The sequence below is a fragment of the Felis catus genome, chromosome C1 (genome assembly GCF_018350175.1).
Source record: "Felis catus isolate Fca126 chromosome C1, F.catus_Fca126_mat1.0, whole genome shotgun sequence".
In the NCBI taxonomy this organism is placed as follows: domain Eukaryota; kingdom Metazoa; phylum Chordata; class Mammalia; order Carnivora; family Felidae; genus Felis; species Felis catus.
Window position 1 is genome coordinate 207,312,407 of NC_058375.1, and position 25,246 is coordinate 207,337,652.

The following is a 25,246-nucleotide window of genomic DNA, read 5'->3' on the forward strand; positions in this document are numbered from 1 at the left end:
CTTGTTCCTGGAGCTGGCAGATTTCGTTGAGGGAAGGCTGGTATCTGCTCTTCAGATAGATGATAGATGATTGACTAGCTGCAGAGTGGCAGTGTGGTGAGGGAGTAACTGGGAGAATTTAATGTGTTCTGAGGGGGTTCTGTGGTCTTTGATAAACCGAGAGAACATTAACTCCTTCTCACCAGAAATTATTTGAAGCCGGGAGGTTTAATAAAGCAGATGGGGACAAAGGAGTAAGTATGAACTGTGCTCTGGGGTACTTGACAACACAGGTATTTCCTGTGGCCCCTAGAAGACCTGGAAGAGGATGTCAGGATTTTCTGATGCTCCAGATCAAGGAGCGCAGAGGTCAGAGGAGAGCACAGAGTTGCAGTCCTGACCAGGTAACAGGGAGGTGGTGCCCACCTGGCGAACGTTGGAAGGGGCTCAACGTCCCAACATGCAAGCCATGGTCTCTGCCAGGACCTCATCATTTATAGACTATTCTGTCTTACAGATGCTTTTTAAATGAAGATTTATCACACTAGCTCAGCTCAGAAGTAAGATATAGTAGTGACTGGAGGCGTCAAACTACACCATCGGCTGGAAGCTTTGTTTGCTTAAAGTAGGACATCTGGTCACTTCCCGGCATGCCTTAATGACCATTTCATTGTTTGGGAGGAATTGTAGACATGGGAAGACATGTGTCCAAGATCTTACCGAGACATATATTTCTGAAATGTGGAAAAAAAAAAAAAACAGATTCTAAACAAGAGTATGACTCAAGAGGGAAGGGCATTTGTGAGAGTGCATAAGGCAGGAAAGGAAGTCTCTAAAACAGCCCAAGTAGTCTCCCAGGGAGCTTTCCAGTGAGTGTGCATTTGAAAAAGGTCATGTACACAAAAATTGAATGAGCAAGAGACAACCATGAATGAAAAGCAAAGGAGTGTGTTGTGAAAGCTAATGACTGGGCTCAATTAACACTTGTGAAAAGTGAAGGAAACAAAAGGCATAAAGTCTATCCTCAGAAGAGGCTGTGAGAGACATGACTCAGAACAATGTTTTGCAAAATGGTGCAACATTAGTAGTAAAAGGTCAGAATTTCCTTGCTTCTGTCTTCTGTCTTTTTGACCAGGGACAATGGACATCAGTCTGGGTGAGTTTGGAAGAGGCATTACTGAAAGAGACACGAATTTTTCATAAATGGAAGATCTGTTGTGTTCCTGGATCAAAGATGTTAGGTATTTCATTCTTGCCAAAGTTATGTATAGAGTTAATAAAAATTCCAATTAAAATCCCCATAGGTGTACCTTCCCAAAGCACACGTTCAAGAATGATTGTCACAGTACAATTCATTGTAGCTAAAAACTGGAAACAATCCAGCAAGATATATAAATAAATGGTTGTGTAATCACACAATGGAATACTATGCACAGTGAGAAAGAGCATCTACACTTTACAACACAAAAGAATTTTGCGAACGTAAGGTTGTATAAAAGAAGCCAGACACAAAATAATACATTTTGTATGAAATATGTATATTTATATAAAGTTCAAAAACAGGCAGAACCCATCTCTGTTGTTAGAAGTCAGGATCATAGCTACCATGGAGGAATAAAGACTCAAAGGGGCATGAGGGGCTCTTGATTTGGAAACTGATCAGGGAGGTGTTAGTTTTGTGAAAATTAAGGGGTACACTTGTGCTTTGTGTACTTGTCTATAGGCATGCCATGTACTCATAAGATGTTGACATCATCTACCAGTAAAGAAATAGTTCCGTGGGATTTTGCTCTGGAACTTGACCAAGCTCTCCTGAAGTTTATTTGGAAAATTATAATGGTAAGTTCATGTATTAGTCAGTGTTCTCCAGAGAAACAAAAACAGCATGGATATGTGATTTATTATAAGGAACGGACACATGTGACTGTGGAGGCTGACAAGTCCCAAGATTTGCAGACAGCAAGTTGGAGACTCAGGAGAGCCAATGGTAAAACGGCAGTATGAAACTTTGCAGGTTTGAGACCCAGAAGGAGCCAATGTTTCAGTCCCAAAGCATGAACAAAATGTCCAGCTCAGAGGCAGTCAGGTAAGAGCAGTTCCCTTACTCCGCCTTTTTGTTCTATTTAGGTCTTCACCCGATTGGGTGAGGAGTGCAATCTTCTTTGCTCAAACCACTAATTCCAATATTAACCCCATCCAAAAACAGCCTCACAGGAACATCCAGAGTAATGTTTGACCAAATATCGGGGTACTCTGTAGCCCAGTCAAGTTGACACATAAAAATTAACCATCACAGTCCAAACCTTGTCAACTTGGCACCCATGTGCGTCTCCTTACACCATACTTAATCTCCAAATAAAAAGAATAACAAGGTCATAATTCCACCTAACATGTGTAACTATTCTGTATACAACTAAAAACATACTAACTAATTGGGGAGGAATAGTCCTTGAGTGATGTTTGTTCTTTTTGACAGCCTATAATTTAAATACTACAGTGAAAAATTAATAACATGTAAACATTATGATAAAGAGTAAATATAAATATTATGTTACATGATAAGGGAAGAAGAGAGGAAAGGAAATAGAAGTATCTGTTATATATATATGCATAAATATGCATGTATATACACATATACATATAGAGATACCTGCTACATGTGCAAATATACATAACACATATATACAGGTATATGTGTGTATATGTATATATATTAATATACAAAATAAGGAGAAAATACTCAAGACAATTCCTGTCCTCTGTAACTGGTCATGTGATCATAGCTGGCATTTATAACTACCTTCTTCCACTCCCCATTTTACATTTCCTTTGCCTTCAGCGAACACCTCGGCTCGTCATGCTTCTTTACCTGGTGGGATGACCCAAACCTTCACTCCTGAAGGGTCTGGGCCATTAATAGTCCTGCCTGGCTTGAGTTGCTGTAGTTTTCCATTGACCTCAATCGTAGAACATGGTAAGACTGAGAGAGACGTTAAGGGACCTCCTGTATTCCGGACATATTCTCCCTTCCTCCATCGTGGAGTTGCAGCCCAATTTCCCATCGGCAGACAGAATCAATCTTGCCAGACAACAGTAACTCCCTTCTTTGCCTGATGATTCAGAAGCACAAGGAGGCCAAAGTGGCAGGGTGGCAGTCTTCACTTCCAGTTCAATGGCATCATTGTTGTATTTCCTGGTGGAAGCATTCCTCTCTTTGGGGCTAAGGCCTCTAGGCCAGCAGAGCATATGCTCTCGCTCTGGAACAGGAAGCAAAGATTTTGCTAGTGGGTCACTAGGGATAACAGTGAGTGGTGCCATTCCTATTTCCACCCCTGGTTACCAGACTCTGGAATCTTGGCAATGGGAGAAACTTCGTATGGTGGATGCTGTTTTGGAGCACATGCAACCTTCTAAAGAACTTTGCCCTAGCTCGTGCTGTACCCGCATACTCAGGAGGTCGTGCTACTGTTTCGCCAAGTCAGCTGCTTCAGGATGGTGGGAGGAACATCGTAAGACCACTGACTTCCCTGAGCACGGGTCCACTGCCACACTTCATTTGTTGTAAAGCGAGATCTCTGATCAGAAGCAATACAGTGCTATTCTCTTCTGCTAGCAGTTGGGCAGTCAGTGGCGGCCATTGCCAGATTGACCTTAGTGAGTGAAAGTCCGTGGTCCTAAGCCTGTGCATAACTTCTGTCTCTGCCTCCGTCCCCACTTTGTTCATAAGCTCATTAGGTGGTCACAGAAGTAGCTGGGGAAAGAAGCTGATTCATATCCACAGAATGGGCCACTTGATGATTATAATCTTCCTCTGCTGAGGTCACCCATTGGTGAGCATTCACACAGGACACAGATGCCTTCTTGTTTCTTGTCACAAACTTCTTCCCCAGGTTTCCTGGTCACCAGTTTTCCAATCATTCCTTCCAAGTCCCTGACCATCCAGCCAAACCAGTGCCTGCAGCCCATGAATTGGAATATAATCACACATCTGGACGTTTCTTCTTCTAAGCAAAGTGAACAACCAGCTGCCTTGCTCAGAGTCCTACCCACTGGGAGGACTTCTCTTCACCACTGTCCTTCAGAATGTTCCAGAAAGGGACTGTACTTGCTGCGGCTGTCTACTTTTAGGTGGTCTCTGCCTATTGTACAGAATCATCTGAATCTTCTCTTGTGTCAACTTATCATCAGGAACTTTCCATGAAGTGAAGGATGGGAGAAAAAAAGGCAGTGAGCAGAAGAGAGGACTGTGGGAATTTAGGCCACTTCTTCCTGTAACTTACTTGTGCCTGCAGGGTCTACCCAGACCAGTCGTGAAGATAGCACTTCCATTTGGTGATGGAGGGTTGCTGTGCACACTCAGCTTCATGGCTTAGCGGGTCCCACAACACCCAGTTCACGACGGGTAGGTCGGGTCACCAGGTAACTTGGTGGCCCATGGTTAAGTGGTCAGTCTCCGCTAGGGACCCGCAGTAGGGCACAAGCTATTTCTCAAATGGGGGGTAGTTGCTCTGCAGAGGAGGGCAGGGCTTTGTTCCCAAATCGAAAGCGCCTCACCTGTGACTCACATACGGGGGCCCGCCAAAGACTGCAACAGCATCCCCATCTGCCACCGATGCTTTGAGAGCCATTGGACCTGCTGGGCCATATGGCCCAAGTAGCGGTCCAGGCTGCACAACAGCCTGGACCTGTTGAAGAGGCTTCTTTGGTTCTGGGCTTCACCTGAAACCAGCAGCTTTTCGGGTCACTCAGTAAATGGGCCCGAGTAACACACCCATGTGAGGAATACGGGGCGTCTAACAAGGTCAGCTGAGCGTCGTGCTTCTTGTTTGGTTGTAGGAGGGGCTAGGAGCAAAAACTGATTCTTCTTGGGGGGCCTGGGAGGCTCAGCCGGTTAAGCATCCAACTCTTGATTTTGGTTCAGGGCACGAGCTCACGGTTTGTGGGTTCGAGCCCCACGTCAGGCTCTTGGCTGACAGTGCGGAGCCTGCTTGGGATTCCCTGTTTCCCCCTCTTTGCCCCTCCCCGGCTCATGCTCGCGTAATTTCTCTCTCTCTCTCAAAATAAATAAATAAACATTTTTTTTTTTTTTTAAAGAAGGGATATCTTGACGTATTCCTCACTACTGGACCCCTGAAAATTTCACTGGAGTAGAAATCTCCCAAATTTTAGTTGGCTTTGTTTCCCACCCTTTGACATCCCAAATGTCTTACCAGTCAGAGGAGTTGCTACTCTTTCTTTGCTGGGTCCAATCACCATAATGTCGTCCATAGAGAGTCACCCAGATTCTTGCTTCCTAGAAGTCATTGATTGGGAGTATCAAATGGTGATGTTTTGAGTATTTCTAGTGCCGGATCATATCATGAACCTTAGTGCTGTCTTTACTACTGGAAAGACAGTCACACGACCACACGAAACTGAATCCTGCAGTAGCCAGGGAACTTAGGAGAGAACGCCCAACCTCAAATGAGAATCGCAGCCAGACTGACACCTTAAAACCTTTCAGCCTTGTGAAATTCTGACCTGCAAAAACCGTCAGATGATAAACTGGTGCTGTTTTCAACCACTATGCTCGTGGCAATTTAATCTATTGCAAAGCAAGAGAAAATTAATACCGTAAGAATTGCTCAGAATGTTTTGAAAAAGAAGAGTTAAGAAAAGACTCGTTATGTTAGATAATAAAACTCACTTTGAAGGTTTGATCATCAAGACAGTGTTATCTGTTGCACCAAAAAGCGTTGTAAAAAAAAAAAAAAAGACCGGAAAAAAGCAAGTAGTTTCCATAGTTTCCATAATCAACTGAGTATGTGTCTATGTAGATATTGTACCTAATATAAAAGGATGGCTTTCAACAACATTGTTGGGAATACTAAGAAAATATCTAGAGGTAAAATTAAATTTAAAATCTCATCTTGTAGCTCTGACAAAAATAAGAGAGTTAAATCCAAGAAATAAAATTATGAAAAAAGTAGAGATGAAGAAAGGTTTATAAGCATAAAATATGGTGACATATCCCATGAGCCTTAATAAAATTCACATTTCTCCTTCTGGGAAAATATTCTCAGAAAACTCAGAAATTAGATAAAGATTTTTGGAGAAAACTTTTCCTTTCAACATCATTTATAATCCCCAGAATATCCAACAATAGGGAAATGTTTACAAATTATGCTGTAGTAATTTAATATTATGTACACAGTCTTCAAGAACAAAAGTCTAAGTACATCAGACAAAACATTTTTGCTAACAGCATTTCCTGTAAAAAAACCCAAAAAACCCTTTAACTTATATTATGATGTTAAGTGGGAAAACAAGAAAAAACTATGAAATGACTTAAATATAACATGTTTACAAGGAAGATTTAGAAAACATATTTAAAGGGGCACCAGGGTGGCTCAGTCGGTTGAGCGTCCGACTTTGGCTAGGGTCATGATCTCACAGTCCGTGAGTTCGAGCCCCGCATCGGGCTCTGTGCTGACAGCTCAGAGCCTGGTGCCTGCTTCAGATTCTGTGTCTCCCTCTCTCTCTGACCCTCCCCCATTCATGCTCTGTCTCTCTCGGTCTCAAAAATAAATAAAACATTAAAAAAAAAAAGAAAACATATTTAAAAAGAGAGAAAATATAAATGCTATATAATCTCACCATCCAGGACAACAACTGTTACCATTTTGTTGAATAGTTTTTAGATTTTTCTCAGTGTGTATATATATATTTATGTGTGTATATACATACAGCTTTTAAATGAAAACTTATACTCTATTTTGTAATTTACATTTTCATTCAATAACATGGTAAACATATCTTCATGGAAATAAATCACGTTCTAAAACTGACTGGCATTGTAGTATTTCATTTTATCTGAGTGATTTACTTAATCATTTCCATATTATCTTTTTTTCACACTTTTTCTTTGTAGTACTACTTAATGCTGTGAAGATCAATCTTGTAGGGTGCCTGGGTGGCTCAGTCGGTTAAGCCTCCTACTCTTGATTTCAGCTCAGGTCATGGTCTCATGGTTTGTGAGTTCGAGCCCCATGTCAGGTTCTGTGTTATCAGTGCAGAATCCCCAGAGCCTGCTTGGGATTCTCTGTCTCTCCCTCTCTCTCTCCCCCTCCCTCGCTCATACCTTCTCTCTCTCAAAAATAAATAAACTTTTTTTTTTAAAGGTCAACCTGGTAACCAACTCATATCCTTAAAAAGTTACTTTAAGGTATGTGTGTGTGTGGGGGGGAGTTTAGCTTGAAAATACAATAAATATGACTCATAATTAATATGAAATTAGAAACATGAATGGGAAATGAGCTCTAAGATGATGGAGAATTTAATAAGAAAGTTACTTTCGTTTTTAATTTCCAAATATACGAAAAATGTACAGATCATCTCTTTAAGGTAACACCTCCCACAAGGGTCTTACTTCTCTTACTTCTTCCAGTCAAGATTTAAGAAAAGAACCCTCCTTCCTGGAAGGGCAAATGCCTGTCTCTTGGGGGATCTGCTTCTCGACTGAAGGTTGGCTGGACCTATCGGTGGGTAGACTTCAGTGTCCACCTTGACCCTCTTTTATACGTAGCATTCCCAAACTCAAGCTTTCCTGTGGTTCTTAAAATCAGACTATCTTCCCTCTCAGATGCTCGCTTATCTCTACCTATTCTTGGCCATAGATTCCTCCACTTGGATCATCCATGATGCCTACATCCGCTCCCCATTTTTTAGAAGTGTCCTGACACCTTAAAACTACCGGTGGTCCCTCTCTTTTCTTTGTTGTAAATTTATACCTTTAAAAATTATTATTTCATTACTCGCTTTGCAATAAATTGGCGGAGGCTCAGGCAGAAGAGGAGATAGATGTACATCCAATACATCACTTTGAACTGCCAAGTTAACTGTTTTAAATGTACTTGATAATAGGGGCACCTGGGTGGCTCAGTGGTTGAGCGCCCGACTCTTGGTTTTGGCTCAGGTCATGATCTCATGGTTGGTGGGTTGGAGCCCCGCAACTTGGGTTTGAATCCCGCTTGGGATTCTCTCTGTCTCCCCCTCTCTCTGACCCTCCCCTGCTTGCTCTCTCTCTCTCTCTCTCTCTCTCTCTCAAAATAAATAAACTTCACTCGGTCTTCTCCCATGCGTGATATGGTTATTTCATCTTCTAACCTGGCTCATAAAAGAGGTTTCTCAAAAAAAAAAATAGGCTTTTTCTTTTCAAAGCCTATTTTATGCAAACCAAAACATAATAGAATTTTTTTAATCATCAAGCATATTTGTTGAAAAGGGGCTACTTTTTAGATCACCTCTGCGGTGCTATTTTCTTTTTATTGTTTCAAAATGTCACGGGTCTTTGCAAAATATTATAATAGGCAAGACCATGCGAGGCTGCTTTTTTTTTTTTTTTTAATTTCAGCAAGAAAACCAATTAGCCGGTTAAAAAGGGAATAAAAGTACTTGTGAAATCTTTAATCAATGTGCTAATTGAAAAAGTAGTTCCCTTTCCTTGTTGTTGTCAGATCATTAGGATCGTGTTATAATTCATCAGCCTCTGAAGAAGGAGGAACTGTGAAATGGCCCAAGCACCTGGTTCCTGGTATCTTTACCACTCATAACTTTCCTCTAATGCCTTGTCTTTATGCATTCTCGCTGACCCAAAGGCAAATTTAAAGTGATCGATACAACCAAGCTTTCATTCTGTCTCACTGGCTGCTGTGATTCCGTGCAGTTCACTTTTTGGTGATTAATAACTAGCTAAGGCAACTTGCCCGTGGGCATGCACAGCATTTCCTGTCTAGTCATCAAGCCATTAATCTGCATGTATCAGCAATGGGCATTAATCATTAATAGTAAAATACAGTGTTGTTATTAGGCAAGGGATTAGGAGTGCAGAATGTGTCCGTTGCTGAAAAACAAAGAATTCAGTATCCATTTCCAGGCCCCCAAATTATGCACCTGAAAATCGTTACTGTACATAGCCTGCTACTCTGGGATTAACACAACTGAGAACCATTACTTGTTTTATGTATCAATTCTGCCTTTCATTTCTGGGCATGGGGAACACTGAAATAGGTTTTGGTTTGTGATGATCATATACCTGACTACTAGTGGTTATTTCCAAAACCTAACCCCAAGGCCCAACCCCCTGGGAAGTCATAATTCTTGATTATTCTTTTTACAGCTTTCAGTGGATTTTTTTTAAAGTTATGAAAGTCAGTGTAAGTTTTTTCTAATTACATTTTAATTGAGGGGCGCCTGGGTGGCTAGGTCTGTTAAGCGTCTGACTTTAGCTCAGGCCATGATCTCATGGTTCATGGGTTTGAGCCCCGCGTTAGGCTCTGTGCTGAAGGCTCAGAGCCTGGAGCCTGCTTCGGATTCTGTCTCCCTCTCTCTCTGCCCCTCCCCCACTCATGCTCTGTCTTTCTCTCTCTCTCTCTCTCTCTCTCTCAGAAGTGAATAAACATTTTTAAATTTTTAATTACATTTTAATTTGTGTTCAGCCAATGGGGAAGAAGAACCAAATATTAAGAAACTTATAGAGGTTGGCATTCAGACATTTCTTTATTCCAGGAAAGTTGCAAATATCTTCTAGACTAACATTTCCTAAGCTTGCCTGGTTGCAGGGATCATCTAAAGAGTGCACTGGTAAGCCAACCCAGAGCTCAGTTGCTTAAAACAGCCATCTCTTAACTGCCTCCAAATCTGTAGGCTGACTGTGTGAACCCGCCAGTCAGCTTGGCTGGGCCGACCTTGGCCAGGTTTCACTGTGGGTCTGCAGTCAGCTCTCAGGTAGACTTTCGTGGTCTCAGATGTCTGATGGCTGGCTGGCTGCCAACTGAGTGACGGGGTGACAGAGGTCGCGTGTCTCTAATAATCCAGCAGGTTAGACAGGGCTTGCTTATGTTGTAGCAGCAAGCAAAGGAACAAGTAGAAGCAAGCAAGGCCATTTGAGGCTTAGGCTCCCAACTGGCCCAGTATTACTTCCAGCCCACAGTATTGGTCAGAGCAAGTGCAAAGACCAGCCCAGATTCAATGTGGGGAAACGGACTTCACATCTTTACGGGAGGACCTTCAGTGACGCGTTGCCAAGGACGTGGGTCCAGGGAAAGGTGGAAGATTTTGAGTAGCTTCAAAAAAAAAAAAAAAGAATCCACCCCAGAGATAGTTTAAAAATACAGATTCCTGGGCCCTGCCCCAGATATCAATGCCCATCTTAAGACCACACAATTGTTTCAATTCCACCCCCATCCGGTGCTCCAAGAAAATCTCAGAAACTTTCTAGTCTACTCTCTTTCACTCACAACTTCCTCCCTCTCTGAGATTGATGCAGTAAGTGAAGACTTCCCCCAACCCTATTTTTTCCGCCAAATAATATAAACTATGTGGGACTAGCTAGTTCTTCTTTCAAAATATGGGTCCACAACATCTTCCAGGATCGACTGCAGCTCCATGGTTTTGCATGCAGGTTTTACTGGCCATTTGGTCAAGCTTAGCTTTCAAAATATGGTACAATTAACCTCATGGAAAAGTATCACTGAATTCATTCTGTTGGCAAATATTTATTGAGTATCTAGTATGTGCTAGGATCTATAAATATAAAGCTATGAAACACAGCCTTTTTGCTTAAAGATTGAGTTTACTAGAAGAAAGAGGGAGACTTTAGTGCCAGAAAGCTTCCTAGGAGTGACTCGGAATTAGCGGTACTGAGCAAGTAATATATTTTATTACGTATGTATTTGATCTAAACATCAACAAAACCCCCTATCTTGAAACTTCAGGCAATTTTTGGACTGCGGGAGTATTAAAAAAGAGAATTTAATGTTCAGATTCAAAATTAACACCCTCAAATGTTATATTCCTGTGTGGTTTTTTTTTTTTTCTTTTTTTCCGGGGAAAGACCTTGTTGTAGATTAGACCGTTTCAGTGTTTAGACTTAACGAGCCGTACTAGTGAGTTTCTCATATATTTTCTGGTCTATTATAACAGTTCTTAAATAATGAGTCTCTTCCTCCACTCAGTAAACTTTTTCCCGAGTGCCTATTACATACTAAGCATTTGGGATGTATTAGTATACAACCCAAAGCCCCTGTTTTTGTAGCATACTGAAATTCAAAGAATTCCCCAGTCTTTAGGAATTATCAGTGTTGGTAGCAGTACCCTGTGCTTAAAGGAAAAAATTCAAATTACGAGGAGGTGAGATAAAGACCATGTTATAGGAGTGTTCATTTTCTAGACTTCTCCAGAAGGTTTTGATTTTGGAAGACTATCAGTTGCACCTCCCCAGTAACACGATCTATTTAAATTATGAAGTGCTGGAAAATAAAGATAGGAAATGTTCTCCGTGGAGACTGGGGGTCTGAGAGTGTCCAGGGAGGAGCATGGGAATTGGGGTATTGCAGGTTCCCAGAGAGGCCAGGCAGGAGGAGGCGGCCCTGGGAGGCCGCACTCAGCCAGGGCTCACAGGAAGCCAAGGGCGTGGCTGGCGAGGGCGGAAGGAAAATTCCAGAGCCTAGAGGCAGTGCCTTGGGGACGCCACAGCGTCTTCAGCCTGGGCTTCATTAAATAAACAATAACAAAACAACCCTCAGCAAACAATAACAAAAATCACCCCTAAAGGGGGAGTATTCAGAAATAAAATAAATAACATGGAAGTCGTTTATTTTGTTATAAAAGAACAAGAAAGGATTTCGGCCTTCGGGCCTGGTTAATAAAGGAGCCTTCAGAACAGAGCAAAGATACTACAGGAGAAGCAGGCAGGATGCGAGGAGCCCAAGGGAGCCACCGTTTGGGGGACAGCCAAGTTTGGATGGAGCGGAGGCCGTGGCTGGTGCTCGGGCAGTGACCTGCCAGAAGTGGTGGCCAGGAACCTGAGCAAAGAAGGTTCTGGAGTGAATCTGAGAAGCTCGGCTTAGTGTGTGGTTTGGGTCAGAGCACATGTGACGCCCAAGGGGCCAGCAGATGGAGAAGCTCTCGGGCTCCCGGACAGCCACATCTGTCCCCATCTCCACGCCCTTTGCAGCCACCTCCTCAAGGAGCTGATTGTGGCTCCCTTCTACCCAACGGCAGCCAGTGACTGTGGTTTAGTTCTTCTGTACCTTTAGGACTCCCAGAGCTTGAACAGATGAAAAAAACATTTAACCTGGCCATCAGGATATACGTACACAGGTATATATATTGACTAATGGACATATAAAGCATGGCTTATACAATATATTCTATAGATGAAATTTATTACATAAAATATCAACCTGTAGATGCAATGTGTGTGAGAAACTCTTGTTAGGCTGGAACACAGTCAAACAGACATCACGAAATTGGAAACATTCAAAGAAGAGAGTGCATTTGGCTAATCCGAAAGGCAGCGTAGATCAGAAGTCAGGCATTGGGATTCCGGAGTCAACCCCCTTTGCTTTTCCTTGGATTTCTGCCACGTACTAGGGTGTCACTGCAGGCACACCACTGAATGTCTCTTGTCTCAGTCTCCCTTTTTTGTAATCTGTAGGATACATCTCATGGAGTTGTTGAGGGTTAAAGGAGTTCATACATCGGAAGATCTCAGAAGAGTGACCCATCACGAGCACTTGATAAATGATGACCATTCTTCTCTGCTTTGAACTCGTTGTCAAGATGGTGGGAGACGTTTGTCACCAATTAAATGCTTCCAAGGGCAAGACAGGTACGGCCCTTTTGTGAAATCAGGTAGACGATTGGAGAGCCAACCTGGGGGCCCCAGATCTACATCTTTCTTGTCTATTGCCAGATCTTCTGATTTGTCAAGAGAAGTTGGATACCAGGATTTTTATATGAAACCTCCCAGGTTTCAAATACTGACAAAGACCTTATTATTCTTTTTTTTTCTAAAGGCTTGCAGACAAAAACTACCTGTGTCCTGTGTCCTGCCCCTGGCCAAAATTTTTTGTCCCCGCTGCTGAGCATGGTCTGATACAGTCCCAGACATGTGAGCAAAGACTACCGCAGGGGACACCAAGCAAGCCTGGCTATCAAGGAAGGATGCTGTTGTCGGTCAGAGTCGAATCTAAGCCTACTGCAAATGTCTCCTTCCGGTTCTAATAAAGGAGCAGGATAGTTGTCAGACACAGGGTCCTACCCTGCCATCACACCTTAAAAATGAAACTGGGAAGACCACGGTTGCTGTCTATCTCCTCTTTAAACCGGATAGATCTGCACCAGGCCACCCTACTAACCACATCCCTTTGTAACTAGAGCAACCTCAGCACATTTCCATCCAACTACTGCCTCTGCCCAAGGTCTTGTCTGGGGCCCTGAGTTGGCTACAAAGAGGAAACAGATGCCTGCCTGGCCCAGAAGGACCTCCATGCAGAGGCATGAAAAGGTAGGTATAGTTCCCCTGTTTGGCAACTGATTCAGGCACAAACTCGTGGGTCACCGAACACTTCCACCAAATTCAGTGACTGGGGTTTTGGTTTCGGTTTGGACAAATTTCCTTAAGCATGGCCTTTCTCCTAGCACTTATCTATGATACTGACTCTTAAGTTTTGGGATTTTGCAGATGGGTAGTATGGCATAGGAAGTGCTATGTCTAAATATGAGAAGCACTGTTTTATGTTAAATGTATGCAATAAAAAAACAGTCTACATTCGAGAATTTAGCATTCTAGTTGTTTCCTGGATAAGGGCCAGCTTTTGCTCAACTGCTTGAACCTATTTGAGTTTTTACTGTAGCTTGCGGTGAAATGAATCTATTAAAACCATAGAGATTCACACACGCCGGGAGCTTATCTAATGACCCCGTTTCCTAATTTGTTGTTGAAACCTCTTATACCTGTTGCATCACCAAACTATGTGTGCTTACTCTTCATGCATCCTCCTTCTGAAAAATGTGTCTTGAGAGGTTCAATCTGTATTTTCATCCAGCCTACAGCCAGGATCCCCGTCACCTCGACACAAGACTGGACCTCTGGTCTTTGTCATAACAGGAAGGAACTATGAGGAAATTCAACAATGAGGTAGCTGGCTATGATGCTGCCTAGAGTTCCATAGTGAAAGGTGCCACATTGGCCCCAACAGATCTACCCTCTTGGGGACAGTGAATGAGAAACTCACCAGGGAGAGAGGAAAGGAGGAAGAGGTATGTTTGGTCTGAGGGACAAGATGGCTAAACCACACGGAAGATAATAGATGCTCAGTTTGTTGGAGCCAAAGAAGCCATGAGTTCTCAGAGGTCAGTGTTTTACTTATTTATCCCTCATTCATTCATGCATCAAAATAGCTTCAGCGCATAATTGTCTGTTGATATCTTAGGCACTGTGGGAACACATCTGAGTTCATTCTCCTCCTCCTCCTCCTCTTCCTCCTCCTCCTCCTCCTCTTTCTTCTTCTTCTTCTTCTTCTTCTTCTTCTTCTTCTTAAGTGTTTACTTGTTTTTGAGAAGGGGAAAGGAGTAGAGGTGGGGGGGGGGAACAGGGGATCCAAAACGGGCTCCCCGCTGTCTGCAGAGAGCCCAATGCAGGGCTTGAACTCACAAGCCATGAGATCATGACCTGAGCTCGACCGACTGAGCCACCCCAGCACTTCACACATCTGAGCTTATTCTTAAAGAATTTATGTCTACTTGGGCAGTGATAGACACTTAAAGTCCAATTTAAGAATTTGATAACAGAAAAAGAATTGTGATTTCTTAGCTTTTCCAGAACCAGCCTCCTTTTGGTTTCTCAAATATCGAAAAGTACAGGACTGTTTTTGAGTCCTTTCCAGTTGCCCTATTTTAAATTGTAACCTACCTGTCCCTCTCCTCCGAACTTCCGTTACCCCTGCCCTATATTTCTTTCATCACATTTAGCATCTTTGACCATAATGTATTTGTTTACTTCTTTGATGTATTCATTGGTTATCGCCTGTTTCTCTCCACAAAAATTTGAGCTTCTCCAGGGCAGAGATTTTTGTCTTTTGTTTCCTGATGTATTTCAAATATGGAAGAGTGCCTGGAACATGACAGGTTCTCAGTGTGGTGAACGTAGAATGAATGAAACTTAAAAACTCATGGATGAAAATGGTTCCAAAGTCTTTCTTACTTTCTGCCTCCTTAATTATGATAGTCTAGAAAGAATGTAAACTTCTTTTGGAAGGGGGGTGTCGCATTGAGCTACTCTCATTTTGCTGAGTCTTTAAGTTGCCCTCGGGTCTTGCTGAGAAGGGTAGGACCAATGTCTCTGACTCTGGGGTAAAACACTGCAGGTGGATGCTTATTTAAGTTCTGGCATCATCTCTTCTTTGAAATCAGCTGACCAGAGGTCCTTTCTCACCAACGCTTAGGGGAACCTCTTCCTGCTTTGAATTCCAGGCCTGCTCAGTGGCGGACTGGAGAAATCCAGAGAAGGAAATTTGCTGTGTTTGTGTTGGAAATAAGACTGAATAAGTAAGTAAGCATTAACTTTGAGATCTTACTTTCTAATTCCTAATCACAGCAAGAATCTTTTAAGCTAGGTTTCCTATTGCCCATTTATGGATGGAGGAAATGAGAACTGGAGAGAAGCCTATTACCAAAATTTGTTCCAGTTCACATGGTTTATCAGTGGAGGGGATGGGGTTGGACTGAGATCTGCCTAGCTTCACTCTTTTCTTTCTGTCATTTTGCTGAAGACCTGGAAATGTGTCTTTTCAAGTAATGTAAATAAAGTTCCGTTCATGACACGCTGTGGCTCTTGACTGCTAATGGGACCTTCATTTCCTGGTTTTCACTTTTTCTTTTTCTTTTCTTTAACCCTTCCTTCTTTTCTTTCTTTCTTTCTTTCTTTTCTTTCTTTCTTACTCTTTCTTTCTTTCTTTCTCTTTCTTTCTTTCTTTCTTTCTTCTTTCTTTCTTTCTTACTTTTTCTTTCTTTCTTTCTTCTTTCTTACTTTCTCTTTCTTTCTTTCTTTCTTTCTCTTTCTTTCTTTCTTTCTTTCTCTTTCTTTCTTTCTTTCTCTTTCTTTCTTTCTTTCTTTCTTTCTTTCTTTCTTTCTTTCTTTCTTTCTTCTTTCTTTCTTTTTAAGCCTTCCTTATAAAGTTGAGATTTCAGGCGGTGGAGTTCTGGTCAGAGATATTTTATAGCATATGCTTGAGTGGAACCTGCTCTTGTTTCTGGAAGGCAATGGGGCCCCTTTAGAAAAAAAGCCAAATATGAATTTTCAGACTAGTGCTTGAGTCCAGAACAGCATGAAAGAACAGATATTCGGACAAACAGCTCCCTTCAACATGGGGCAGATGCTTAGGGTTACGCCAGTGACAATGGCTTTGACTAAAAATCAATATAGACCAGCTCCTTCATGCTTTTCCAGATTGGAAGGCAACACTCCTTCCCAGGGGGAACAGTTGTATATCTGCTTTTGGCATCACTTTAGAGGTTTTAAGAGTAAATGAAAATGAATTCTTAAGCTCCCTGCAGAGTGAATTAGAAAAATGAAGGAGAAAATGACTTAATGAGATCAGGATAACAATAACACCCTTTTTATTATCGAAAATATAAACAAACATTCCCTAAGTTTCCCCCGTTCTCCACGTTCTCCACGGAGAGCCCTGCCTCGGCCCCCAGGGTCTAACAGGGACAAATAGCCCTAAGGCTTGGAAGCAAACACACACTTCAGGCTGGGAAAACAAACAAACTTTTACTTACCCAGAGCCCAAGGGTTCAGATTTCCTCTCATCACTTCTAGAACAGGATTCTACTCTTAATAATTATGCCTGGCTTCTGCCCAGACTAAAGGGTTCAACTGCTGCCTTTTCTATGGCCAGAACCATCTACGTGTGTTTTCCAGTCTCTTCTTTTATCTGCACTTCCTTCCTTTCCCTTTTCCCAATGTTGCCCTTATTTTTCAGATAATTTGGCCCCAGACTTTTGGTCTCCGTTTCCAAGAGGCTGTTTTCTTGCTGATTTCTTCTCGACCGTCCTTTGGTAACAGGTGGTCCTTTGGGATTGACCATTGAAACAGTTTGCCTTATCCTACAGCAATGGGAAGAGGGGGTCAGACGCCAGACCTACGGGGCAGATCCAACAACTTGCAGATTAAATTCTTTGGCTGTTAACATAGAAGCCTGAGGCAATTCTCAGAACTCCAGTGTCTCCGATATCATGTATTTATTAAATCTCTCACTCCTTCATGCTATCTCCCAACAAATGGCTTCATGCCTCTATTTGTCAGAACTTCAAGATAAAGAAACGCAGGACTTTCTGTTCTCTTTGGGATGCTTCTTTCTCTTTTCACTTAGTTAACTCTTCCTCATACTTTTAAATTTCAGCCCAGTTATCACTCGCTCCCCCTGCCCCAATCCTTCCCCAGCCTATAATCTTATGCATTAATGGAATCCTTTTCCTTCATAGCACTTAGCACAGTCAATGCTTTTATTTTTATACGGGATCTTTTGATAGCTGATTTTCTCCATGAGACTGTAAGCTGGATGCTAGTTTTGCTCACCATTGAATATTCAACATCTAGCAAGTACTCAAAAAACAAGCATGTCAGAAGACGACTACAATATTCAGTGTGATGCCAGAGTGAACACTGGTGTTCATCCGATGTGGATTGGGCTGTGGGGTAGGTAAGATAAGGAAAAACTTTCAGAAATTATTCTTGAACTGAGCCCTAGATTGTGAGGAGGTGACCCAACATGGTGACAGCATTCCAAGTTGGCGTAACATCTTAAGCCAAACTTCAATGGGAGACAACATGGCCGACCCGCTTGAGTAAAGGCAAAAATCTCAGTGAGTTTGAGGGCAAGCTAGAGAGTGGACGTTTGGCAGTCAAGACTAGGCGGGTAGCCTGAGGACACGTCATGAAGGCATTGCATGCCATGCTAAAAAATTCTGACCTTATCCAGCAAGCGATGGGAAAACCATTGAAGTATTTTAGGTAGGGTGGAGGCGTGAGCAGACATATTCTGGGTTCAGATGGGTGTATGGATCCTGACCTGTGTCACAGGCTCCTAGAGGAAGCTCAGGAAGTTCCTAGTACTGCTAGTTCTGGAAGCAACTTGCCAGGAGAAGTAGGAGTCCCAGAAAAGACAGGGATGCTATTGCCTTAGCGCTCTGCACACGTGAAGGAAGAAATCTGGTTATGATTAATAAAGGAAAATTTTTATTTCTACCTCAAAAGCCAGGACTTTAGAAACTCATCTTTCATTTTCTGGGGAGGGGGGAAGAAGCAGTTTGGGTGTTTGGATGGCACATAGGAAACAGGGGCCTGGAAAGACAGGCAGCACTATTCTTTTCTCCTTTGGAGTGAAGTTCAGTGATTATGCTTCATTTCATGTAACAGTCAGCGAGACCGACCACTTTGCAATCTTACCATGATGCTTGATGTTTTAGAAAAATGCACACACAAAAAATTCTAAGAAACTGATGCATGAGAGAAGGAAATACATTGTGTTTCACGGTGGAAATAATTTATGACTCAATCATCATGATTTAATTAGGACTCTCTTGAAGTTTCTCCTTCTGGGATGTCTGAACACTTGGTTTTCATTCTTTTGAAGAATTCTTTCCCTTTTACTTGTGGACTTTTAATTTTACCACTTGCCAAGCTGCCTCTCTCCTCTTAGCTCAGAATTACCTCAAATCCTCCCACTCTGCAACAAGAAACCCTTACCCAGCCTCTCTAATTTCCTCACCAGCCTCTCCAATTTCCTCAATGCCCCTGCACCTGCTCTGGGGGAAGGCATCCCAATCTGTGAAAGTCCTGGCCCAAACTCATTTAATTCATTTTTTTAAAGGAGAGTGAAAGAGAGTGCGAGCAGGGGAGAGGCAGAGAGAGGGAGAGGGAGAGAATCCCAAACAGGCTCCGCACTGTCAGTGCAGAGCCCAAAGTGGGGCTGATCTCACAAACTGTGAGATCATGACCTAAGCTGAGATCAAAAGTCATATGCTTAACTGACTGAGTCACCCAGGCGCCCCCAAATCCATTTCATTCTCAGCATCCCCAAATGTCTCACCGGCCTCTGCTAAAAGAGAGGCAACGCTCCCACAGGAACAAAGTTGGGGGATGTGATTCCTGGGGGAATAGGACGCCAGCTCTTCATGTGGGATTCGGTAAATGGGCTGGTGATATGTGGTCAGTTCTAGGAGAAATTGTGAAATGAATGACCTTTGGCTTTTCCTCATGTCTTAATTTGTCCCGAGATTTTATTCCCTGCCCAGGTTAGCCTTGCTAACATCATCAATCACACAGCCTTGCCCTGGAAAGACCCTGGATCCAAAATAACAAAATCTGAATGGAACTCCCAGCTATAGTACGAACCTTATAGGCACTGAATGAGGCTTTGCCTGGACTCTCCCCTCATTCATGGAAGCAAAATCCTCATGCTTACCAGCCACATTGGCTATGAGAATCGAACATCATGGTACACTTACAAGCACTTTGCAAAGTATAAAGTGTCATGTAAATATGGAAGATATTGTCAATGGTGATACCAGAAGCCTGGAATCAGCTAGATTGCTTCTGCAACCTTCCCCTATTTATCCTAAGTCACTACAGACGCACTTAGCCTGGAGAGAACATCTCTCAGTCTTGTGTGCTTGTCCCTAATCTCCCTTCTCCCCTAAACGGTCTTGTACATATTTCCCATAGGCTCGTAATTTCTACCTTCAATTTGCACATCAATGAAATAGTAAAAAGAAGAAGGTACTGGGGCACCTCAGCGGCTCAGTCGGTTGAGTATCCGGACTCTCGTTTTCGGCTCAGCTCATGATCTCACGGTTTGTGGGTTCAAGGCCTGCCTCAGGCTCTGCGCTGACAGCGTGGAGCCTGCTTGAGATTCTCTCTCTCCCTCTCTCTCTCTGCCCCTCCCCAAATCACACTAGCTCTCTCTCTCTCTCTCTCTCTCTCTTTCTGGAGATAAATAAACTTTTAAAAAAAGAAGAAGGTAGTGTGGTATAGTAGGTACATTGTTATAATTATAATTATAATTATAATTATAATTATAATTATATTATATTATAATAAGCTTACATACATTAATGAATTAGCGAAGGTATATACTGTGTATTATGCTATGTGAAAGTCAAAAAGCCACAGATTCATGCCTCTCCCTCCTTCTGCTCCCTTACTTGTTCTGTGATTTAGGTCAGCATTTCCAAAGGTATTATTTTTTTGCTGTTTGTTTATTTATTTTGAGAGAGAGAGCAAGTGGGGGAGGAGTGGAGGGAGAGAGGGATAGAGAATCCCAAGCAGGGTCCGTGCTGCCAGCACAGAGCCCAACGTGCGGTTCGACATCACAAACCGTGAGATCGTGACGTGCGCCGAAATCAAGAGTCAGATGCTTAACCGACTGAGCCACCCAGGCGCCCCTCCAAAGGTACCATATAGGAACAAAGACATCAAAGTGTAGGATACTCTGAGTTAAACGAAATTAAATAAACTTCTCTGCTACTGGATTAATGTGCACTGGGAATATACAGGAAGGGGATTTATGTATCTCTTTCAAACTTGTCTGACCATAGAATACTTTTTTTTTTTCCAAAGTGAAGCATCTAGATGACTAATATTTTATGGTAATATACTTAAAGCAAACCTGCCTTTAGTAAATTCTGAAAAAGGGAATAATGATAATTGGCCCCAGGGTGGTTACCAGGATTAATTGAAATAATGGGCAGAAGTCTAAGCGAGGGCTCTGGGTATGGAAGGCTTAAACAGCAATGTCTCAGCATCAGAGAGATGTTTAAAAAAAATTTTTTTTTAATGTTTATTTTTGACAGAGAGAGAGAGAAAGTGGGGTGGGGCAGAGAGAGAGAGAGAGAGAAAGAGAGAGAGAGAGAGGGAGACAGAATTCAACAGGCTCCATGCTGTCAGCACAAAGCCCCACATGGGTCTCGAACTCAAACTGTGAGGTCATGAGCTGCAATGAAGTCACTCAACCAACTGAGCCAACCAGGCACCCAGCAGCTGAGCAACATTCAATGGTGATGCCTAGAAAATGTCTTGGTGTGGACAGATGGAGAATGTGATCTCTTTTGGACTCTGAACATAAAGCAATTTCCCCCTGCCTCCCTGAAAAGGGGCTCACAAATCTTTCCCATCATCCAGCACCCTGGTGAAGCCTCCCCCTGATCAGACCATGGGGAGCAGAAAGGGCAGAGGGTGGACAAAATTTCAGGGCAAAGAGAAAGGTAAACACAGACTGAAGACTCTCTGTGATAATACTGAGGAGTCTCAAGCAAGGAGGAAAACATGGGAGCCAAAATAGGGAACACTCGAGAACGGATACAGATGTGACTCACACAAAGCTTTAGTCACCCTCATTAAGTTGGATACCAGAGTTTTAGTGAAAAGGAACTAAAACCCATTGTCCCTCTTTCATAGTTTGTCATGGGTGACGATGTTCAAGATGCTGGAATTTGTTCTTATCTGAGGCATGGGATCGATCCTCCTCAGTCCTCACCAATCTTCATCTGGCTTTTATTTTTGTCATAAATCTCAAATTAAGATGCCCTCGCATGTGCTCACAAATGGATATCTGGTGTGAGTGGACATGACTGGACCTTTTGGAGTAAGATTCTGGCATCCACAGGGGGAAAAAAACAGGTAAGCAGCACTCACAGAATGTCTTTAAATTAGTAACTTCGGTCACAGAGGGTATATACGAGATGGAATACCCCACGTACTTAATACATTATTGCGTTCATTTATTTCTTTGCTTCACCATATTCTTTGAGCACTGATTCCACAGTATTTCTTAGAGCACAGTTTCTCTGATGGGCACTGTGCTGGGAACTCCAAGTGAACACAACAGATAAAGTCTTGACTCTCATGAGCCCATGTTCCAGTGATAGAAAATTGTTATAATTTTTTGTTAGAATTGTTCTAATTATTATATTGTTGTATTATTATATAATTGTTATATTTTGTTATAATAATTGTTATAAATTTTTTTATTTAACCCAGAAGGAAGGATGGGAGGAATAACCCCCACCCCTTCCAGGCGGCCTATGTCATTTGTGTTATGCTCTTTTAAAGGCCTCGGATGTATTCTCTGGTCCAAAGTTTTGACCCCTAACTGAAGATTTCCAGGTAGTTCCATGTGGGTGGACAGCGGCCCTGTGTGAGGCTTCTAAGGTGTTTGGAAAGGCAGGTTCCTTCTGGAACGCTCAGCTCTTCCCAGTGAGTTTTGTTTTGTCAGTCAATGACCTGTGTGCAGTGAAAGATCACATTTATTTTTCATCTCTTTTTTAAAATGTGTATTTATTTTTGAAAGAGAGGAGAAGAAGAAGAAGAAGAAGAAGAAGAAGAAGAAGAAGAAGCACAAGTGGGGGAAGGGCAGAGAGAGAGGGAGATACGGAATCCAATTCAGGCTCCAGGTTCTGAGCTGTCAACACAGAGCCCCACCCAGGGCTCAAACTCATGAACCGTGAGATCATGACGTGAGCTGAAGTCGGATGCTTAACCGACTGAGCTACCCAGGCACCCCTTATTTTTTGTCTCTTGATTTGGAGTCTTTACTCTGGAAGACAAGACTCTGCCCTGGTTTGAGTCTAAATTTGGCCCAGGTCTACCTGAGATGATTGGCCAGTCCCAAGCAAGTGGGCACGTTGGCTGTGAATTGCCTTGAGAAAAAGTTTCTGGCCCAAAATCGTCTCCCCTCAGTCTACCTCCCACCTCCTGGTGTTAAACACGAGGATATTTGAGCTGAGATGTCTCTGAAAAATCAAGAGATTACAACTGTGTGACTGAGAAGCCTACCATTCCATTCCATTCTGTCTTTCCCTTGTAGACAGGTTATCTAGACTAGATAATGGATTCAATTTTTTTAATCAATTATAATTGTTATTAGCAAGAGCTGTGATAAGTGGATGAAGGATGATGGCAACAGTCATTCAGAAGCTCAAATATCACAGAAAAAACAACAACATTGTTTTAACTTTCCAGATGGGAGGGAAAAGCAGATGAAACCAAAATGAAAAGAACAATTGCAATAAAATGTGGACATTGCCCAGAAACTTGATTTTCACAGGAGTCAATGGCAAGCACATAGATTCAGTGCGATTGTGAAAAGTTAAGGAGCCTGGCAAAATAAGAGATGCTCACAGACCCCGGGGATGTGCCTCAATCTGAATGTGTTTTTCCTCATGCAATTCTAATACATTTGCTATCTTATTGTCCGTTTTCTTTTAATGAATATGTGAAATATTGCATCTATACACATGGCTCTCAGATCCTTCTGTCTGGCCCTTATGACTCTTCTTATGTTTTCATTCGTTCATTCATTCATTCATTCAAACCTAGGAGAGCACCTCCTAAGTCCAAGGCATTGAGAATTCAAGCGTTCCAGAGTCTGCTTTCAGAGTTTATAATCTAGAAGGGGAAATAAAACTTCATTCTGATACACGCGAATACATGATACGCAATGAACAATATGCAGGAAAACGTAGTCGGAAAATAGAGAGAGAAGCACGTTATGGCTTCACACTCTCGCCTCTGCTCAAGCCCTTCCTCTGAGGTCGCAGCCAGCACAGGGCTCACGAGCATGGCTTTGAATCATACATGCAGGGTTAGCTCTCAGATCTATCGTTGACCATCTGAGTCACCGTCAGCAGATTACTTACCCTCTTTTATCTCCATTTTTCCTGTATGTAAAATGGGGACGATATTATCGTTATTAATAATAAGAACGGTGTCTACCTCTAGTGTTGACGACTGAATAAGGCAGTGGTTCTAAAGCCGCGAGCAGAGTGGCACATGGTAAATGCTAAATAAAATGAATTGTGTGTTTATCACAACTTGCCCCCTCCTGATGTCCCTGTCTACATCAGTGGCACTCCCAGAGTCCTGGTCACGGAGGAAATTTACCCAGGAGTGGGATTGCTGGATCATATGGTAATTCTATTTTTACTTTCTTGAGGAACCTCCACATTGTTTCCCATAATGTCTGTACCAGTTTATATTCCCACCAAGAGTGCACAAAGAGTCCCTTTTCTCCATATTTTCATCAGCATTTGCTGTCACTTATCTTTGTGATAAAAGACATCCTAACTGATGTGAGGTGACATCTCATCGTGGTTTTGTTTTGTTTTGTTTTAAAGATTTGACTTTTAAGCAATCTCCACACCCAACATACGGCTCCAACTCGCAACCCCAAGATCAAGAGTTGTACACCGCACAGACTAAGGCAGCCAGCACCTTTCTCATTATGGTTTTTCTTTGCATTTTCCTGATGATGAGACTCTTTTCACCTACCAGTTAGCCATGTATGTTTCTTCTTTGGAAAAAATGTCTGTTTAAGTCTTCGCTCATTTTTTTAATTCATTTTTTTTTATATTGAATGGTATAAGTTCTTTGTATATTTTGTATATTAACCCCAAATCAGATATGTGGTTTGCAAATATTTTCTCCCATTGCATAGATTACCTTTTCATTTCTTTGATGGTTTCCTTGGTTGTGCAGAAGCTTTTGAGTTTGATGTAGTTCTTCAACTTCAGAATGGAGATTATAATCATAGTCTCCAGAGGGTTCTTGCGAAAATTCAAAGAGGTCAAGTAAATAAAGTGTCAAAAACATGTTTGGCTCGGGGCGCCTGGGTGGCTCAGTTGGTTGAGTGTCCGACTTTGGCTCAGGTCATGATCTCACGGTTTGGGAGTCTGAGCCCCATGTCAGGCTCTGTGCTGACAGCTCGGAGCCTGGAGCCTGCTTCAGACTCTGTGTCTCCCTCTCTCTCTCTGCCCCTCCCCCACTCATGCTCTGTCTCTCTCTCTCAAAAACAAATAAATGTTAAAAAAAAAAAAGGAATTGTTAAAAAAAAAAACACGTTTGGCTCATTGTAGGCATTTAATGTCTACCTTTGTTGGAGAAAAAGAACAGATTTTTTCTGTTTTTTGCTTCATCATTTACCTGGCACCGTGGCTTCGGCATTAGTAGGAGTTCAAAATACAGGTTGATTGATACGATAGCCTTGCCATTCTTCTGAGTAAATTGAGTAGATTATGCAATGTATAGGGAGCGTATCTTAGGATGTCAATAAGAAAACTATAAAAGTCTAGTAAGTAAAGCCATTCAAATTAATACTGTTCACTTTTTCCTGGTTGACCTTTTAAATAATGATTTTTTAAAAGTAAATAGGGGCGCCTGGGTGGTGCAGTCGGTTAAGCGTCCGACTTCAGCCAGGTCACGATCTCGCGGTCCGTGAGTTCGAGCCCCGCGTCAGGCTCTGGGCTGATGGCTCGGAGCCTGGAGCCTGTTTCCGATTCTGTGTCTCCCTCTCTCTCTGCCCCTCCCCCGTTCATGCTCTGTCTCTCTCTGTCCCCAAAAGAAATAAACGTTGAAAAAAAAAAATTAAAAAAAAAAAAGTAA

The 25,246-nt window shown here is 42.4% G+C and overlaps 2 long non-coding RNA genes across 5 annotated transcripts in view; one reads left to right on the forward strand and one right to left on the reverse strand.

Moving 5' to 3' along the window:
- Window positions 1–12,164: 12,164 nt before the first annotated feature.
- Window positions 12,165–13,885, reverse strand: LOC123379293. Its single transcript, XR_006583574.1, has 2 exons — window positions 13,759–13,885; window positions 12,165–12,720 (listed from the first exon to the last, which is right to left on the reverse strand). It is a non-coding gene; the product is annotated as an uncharacterized LOC123379293 (long non-coding RNA).
- Window positions 13,886–14,017: 132 nt separating this feature from the next.
- The window catches only part of LOC102901010, a 35,262-nt gene continuing 24,033 nt past the window's right edge, over window positions 14,018–25,246 (forward strand). For all 4 annotated transcript variants that reach the window (XR_002161796.2, XR_006583572.1, XR_006583571.1 and 1 more), the window contains exons 1-2: window positions 14,018–14,157; window positions 21,266–21,487. This is a non-coding gene — a long non-coding RNA (uncharacterized LOC102901010). The remainder of the gene's footprint in view (window positions 14,158–21,265; window positions 21,488–25,246) is intronic.